The 5,315-nt window shown below is 42.3% G+C and overlaps 1 pseudogene; it reads left to right on the top strand.

Annotated features, from left to right (window-relative positions):
• The first annotated feature begins 738 nt into the window (after nucleotides 1-738).
• Nucleotides 739-4,571, top strand: LOC718408 (endoplasmic reticulum chaperone BiP pseudogene; annotated as a pseudogene).
• Nucleotides 4,572-5,315: the final 744 nt, after the last annotated feature.

Below are 5,315 nucleotides of genomic sequence, written 5' to 3'. Positions count from 1 at the left end.
TGTGGAAGTTATACCATGTGTACAAGTGAAATTTATTTATTTTATTTATTTTATTTTTATTTTTTGCATCAAAAAGCTTTATTTCCATTTGGTCCAAGGCTTGTTAGGGTAGTTAAGAAAGCTGCCTAGTGGCTGGAGGGAGAGGCTTAGGCAGAAGCCCTATTACTTTGCAAGGGGCCCCTCAGAAGTGGCTGGGCCCAGAAGGCTCTTAGTCATGCTTGAGAGTGAGCCTTTGGAAGAGATACCTGCCCAGCCCAGCCGCCAGACCAGCCAGCCTGCCTGTGGAGGTTGGTCAGGTGGTCACCCATCTTCTTGATGAGCTTCACTTTCTCATCTAGGAAGTGAGTCTCCAGGAAGTCACAGAGATGCGGGTCTGTGTGGGCAGAACCCAGGGCCTAAAGATCCAAAAGGGCCTGGTTCAGCTTCTTCTCCAGGGCCATGGCGGCTTTCATGGCATCCAGGGTTTTACCCCACTCATCTTCAGCTGGCTTCTTGATGTCCTGGAAGAGAGCACGGCCGCCACACTGGTTTTGCATCTTCAGGAGACGCTCCTAGCCCTCGTGCTTCTCCTTGGCCAATTCGCGGAAGAAGTGGCTCAGGCCTTCCAGAGCCACATCATCGTGGTTGAAATAGAAGCCCAGGGAGAGGTAAGTGTAGGAGGCCTGAAGATACACATTTACCAGGCTGTTGACGGCTGCCTCCACGTCGGTAGAATAATTCTGATGAATCCAGGAGCTCATGGTTGGTCGGCAAGAGGGAGCTAACCACAAAAACGGTGCTGGCAGGTCCCAGAAGCAGGAGATGGCCGAGAAGATGGTCCCGGACGTTGCAAGTGGAGAGGAAATCGGAGGGCGGTCGGAGGCTGGAAGGAAGAGTCTCTGGATCTGTTCCATCCAAACACTGTTGAAGCAAGATACAGACCCGCGGGACCACCGAACTGCCCAAGTAAAATTTATTAAAGCAATAGCAAAAAAAGCAGGATGAGGGAAATGGGAGTATACTATTGTAAAGTTCTTACACTGTGTAAAGTGGTATATTATTTGAAACATTTGACTGTGATAAGATAAAGATGCATATATAAACCTTGGATTCACCACTTAAAACTATTAGGTTGGTGCAAAAGGGTGTGGCAAAAACCGCAATTACTTTTGCACCAACCTAATACAACAAAGAGAAAATAAGCCAATACTGAAGATTAAAAATGAAAATTTTTAAACTCATTTATTACAAAAGAATGCAAGGAAAGAGGGGGAAAGGAACAAGGAACAAATGAGGAAATAAAAAAGAAATAGCAAGATGGTATAGTTAAACCCATTTATATCAATAACTTTATTAAGTGTAAAGTTCTATGGCCAGGTGCGGTGGCTCATGCCTCCCAGCACTTTGGGAGGCTAAGGCAGGTGGACTACCGAAGGTTAGGAGTTTGAGACCAGTCTGGCCAATATGGTGAAACCCCGTCTCCACTAAATATACAAAAATTAGCTGGGTGTGGTGGCAGGCACCTGTAATCACAGTTACTCGGGAGGCTGGGGCAGGAAAATCACTTGAACTCAAGAGATGGAGGTTGCAGTGAGCTAAGATCACACCACTGCACTCCAGCCTCAGCGACAGAGTAAGACTCCATCTCAAAAAAAAAAGGTCTAAACAGCCCAAAAGGCAGAGAATGTCAGATGGGATCCAACTGTGTGTTATCCACAAGAAACCACCTTTAAATATAAGGACACATATGGGTTAAAAGCGCAAGGATGTAAAAAATACACCATGTTAACACTAATTCAAAAAATTGATAAGAAGTAGATTTTCAGAAAAATCTCACACTTATAGAATACACCACTCAACAACAGAAGAATACATATTCTTTTTAAGTTCACATGAAACATTCACCAAGATCATATTTGGGTACAAAATAAGTCTCCAACTTAATATGATTAAACTCATGCAAATTATGCTTGTTGACCACAGTGAATTTAAACTAGAAGTCAGTAACAAAAAGACATCTTTTAACTGAAAACCCCTCAAATGTTTGAAAATTAAACACTACAGATGCCGGCCGAGACAGCACAGACAGACCAACCCGTTGGGGTGTTTCGCGAGTGTGAGACGTAAGCGCCGTGGCCTGCATTTCCAGACCTGCCCTTCACCTGGTTCATGGCACCTTGTAAACCCCGGCCCCTGCCACCTGCAAGTCGGTAACCGCGCTGCACTCCTGTGCTGCGGCCTGTGGCTGGACTGCCTGTGACGCCCTGCCTGCTGCTGCCCGACTGGCTGGCAAGATTAAGCTTTCCCTGGTGGCTGCGATGCTGCTGCTGCTCAGCGCAGCGTGGGCCAAGGAGGAGGACAAGAAGGAGGATGTGAGCACGGTGGTTGGCATCGACCTGGGGACAACCCACTCCTGCGTCGGTGTGTTCAAGAACAGCCACATGGAGATCATTGCCAACGATCAGGGCAACAGCATCACCCTGTCCTATGTGGCCTTCACTCCCAAATGGTAATGTGTGATTGGCGATGCAGCCAAGAACCAGCTCACCTCCAACCCCGAGAACACGGTTTTTGATGCCAAGTGGCTCATCGGCTGCAGGTGGCACAACCTGTCTGTGCAGCAGGACATCAAGTTCTTGCCGTTCAAGGTGGTTGAAAAGAAAACTAAACCATACATTCAAGTTGATATTGGAGGTGGGCAAACAAAGACATTTGCTATTGAAGAAATTTCTGTAATGGTTCTCACTAAAATGAAAGAAACTGCTGAGGTTTATTTGGGAAAGAAGGTTATCCATGCAGTTGTTGCTGTACCAGTCTATTTCAATGATGCCCAACGCCAAGCAACCAAGGATGCTGGAACTATTGCTGGCCTAAATGTTATGAGGATCATCAATGAGCCTATAGCAGCTGCTATTGCTTATGGCCTGGATAAGAGGGAGGGGGAGAAGAACATCCTGGTGTTTGACCTGGGTGGTGGAACCTTCAATGTGTCTCTTCTCACCATTGACAATGGTGTCTTCCAAGTTGTGCCCACTAATGGAGATACTCATCTGGGTGGAGAAGACTTTGACCAGCATGTCGTGGAACACTATTTGAACACAAAAAGTACAAATGCTATTTGTACTTTTTGAATGTACAAAAAGAAGACCGGCAAAGATGTCAGGAAAGACAATAGAGCTGTGCAGAAACTCCAGCGCAAAGTAGAAAAGGCCAAATGGGTCCTGTCTTCTCAACATCAAGCAAGAATTGAAATTGAGTCCTTCTATGGAGGAAAAGACTTTTCTGAGACCCTGACTCAGGCCAAATTTGAAGCGCTCCACTGGACCTGTTCCGGTCTACTATGAAGCCTGTACAGAAAGTGTTGGAAGACTCTGATTTGAAGAAATCTGACATTGATGAAATTGTTCTTGTTGGTGGCTTTACTGGAATTCCAAAGATTCAGCAACTGGTTAGAGTTCTTCAATGGCAAGGAACCATCCCATGGCATAAGCCCACATGAAGCTATAGCATACGGTGCTGCTGTCCAGGCTGGTGTGCTTTCAGTGATCAAGATACAGGTGACTTGGTACTGCCTGATGTGTATCCTGTTACACTTGGTATTGAAACTGTGGGAGGTGTCATGACCAAACTGATTCCAAGGAACACAGTAGTGCCAACCAAGAAGTCTCAGATCTTTTCTACAGCTTCTGATAATCAACCAACTGTTACAATCAAGGTCTATGAAGGTGAACGACCCCTGACAAAAGATAATTATCTTCTGGGTACATTTGATCTGACTGGAATTCCTCCTGCTCCTTGTGGGGTCCCACAGATTGAAGTTACCTTTGAGATGGATGTGAATGGTATTCTTCGAGTGACAGCTGAAGACAAGGGTACAGGGAACAAAAATAAGATCACAATTACCAATGACCAGAATCGCCTGACACCTGAAGAAATTGAAAGGATGGTTAATGATGCTGAGAAGTCTGCTGAGGAAGACAACAAGTTCAAGGAGTACATTGATACTAGAAATGAGTTGGAAAGCTATGCCTATTATCTAAAGAATCAGTTTGGAGATAAAGAAAAGGTGGGAGGTAAACTTTCCTCTGAAGATAAGAAGACCATGGAAAAAACTGTAGAAGAAAAGGCTGAATGGCTGGAAAGCCACCAAGATGCTGACACTGAAGACTTCAAAGCTAAGAAGAAGTAACTAGAAGAAATTGTTCAACCAATTATCAGCAAATTCTATGGAAGGGCAGGCCCTCCCCCAACTGGTGAAGAGGATACAGCAGAAAAAGATGAGTTGTAGACACTGATCTGCTAGTGCTGTAATATTGTAAATACTGGACTCAGGAACTTTCATTAGGAAAAAATTGAGAGAACTTAAGTCTCGAATGTAATTGGAATATTCACCTCAGAGTGGAGTTGAAAATGCTACAACCCAAGTGGCTGTTTACTGCTTTTCATTAGCAGTTGCTCACATGTCTTTGGGGGTGAGAAGAATTGGCCATCTTAAAAAGTGAGTAAAAAACCTGGGTTAGGGTGTGCGTTCACCTTCAAAATGTTCTATTTAACAATTGGGTCATGTGCATCTAGTGTAGGAAGTTTTTTCTACCATAAGCGACACCATAAATGTTTGTCATTTACAAAAAAAAAAAAAGAAAATTAAACAACAACACACTTCTAAATAACATACAGATCTAAAAAAAACTGTGACAGAAATTATAAATATTTTGTACTAAATGAAAACTAAAACACAACAGATCAAAATGTGTGGAGTGTAGCTAAATAATGCTTAGAAGATTTATAGCATTAAATGTTTATATTAGAAAATCATAAAATTCTCAAATCAATTATCTAGTGTTCACCTTAAGTTATTTAAAAAGGAAGAACAAGTTAAACCCAAAATAAGCAGAAAAGGTAAATTAGAACATAAATCAATAAAATAGAAAACAAAAATAATGAAACCAAAATCTGGTTCTTGGAAAAGATCAGTAAAATTGATAAACCTTTAGTCAAACAGAAAGAAACAAAAGATAAAATAACAATTACCAATATCAAGAATTAAAGTGGGTACATCACTGTAGATCCTGCCGATTCTAAAAGGACAGCAAGGGAATGATATGGTATGAATAATTTTATGCTAACAAGTTATATAAGCTAGATAAAATGGACAAATTTCTTGAAACACACAAACTACCAAAGCTCACTCAAGAAGAAACAGATAACCTGAATAGTCCTATATCTATCAAAGAAACGAACTCATAACTAACAATCTTCCACAAAGGAAACTCCAGTCCCAAATGACTTCACTGCTAAATTATAATGAACATTAAATGAAGAGATAATAACTATTC

The sequence above is a fragment of the Macaca mulatta genome, chromosome 1 (genome assembly GCF_049350105.2).
Source record: "Macaca mulatta isolate MMU2019108-1 chromosome 1, T2T-MMU8v2.0, whole genome shotgun sequence".
In the NCBI taxonomy this organism is placed as follows: Eukaryota; Metazoa; Chordata; class Mammalia; order Primates; family Cercopithecidae; genus Macaca; species Macaca mulatta.
The sequence above is the reverse complement of the archived record's forward strand: the minus strand, read 5'-3'. Positions and strand labels throughout refer to the sequence as shown.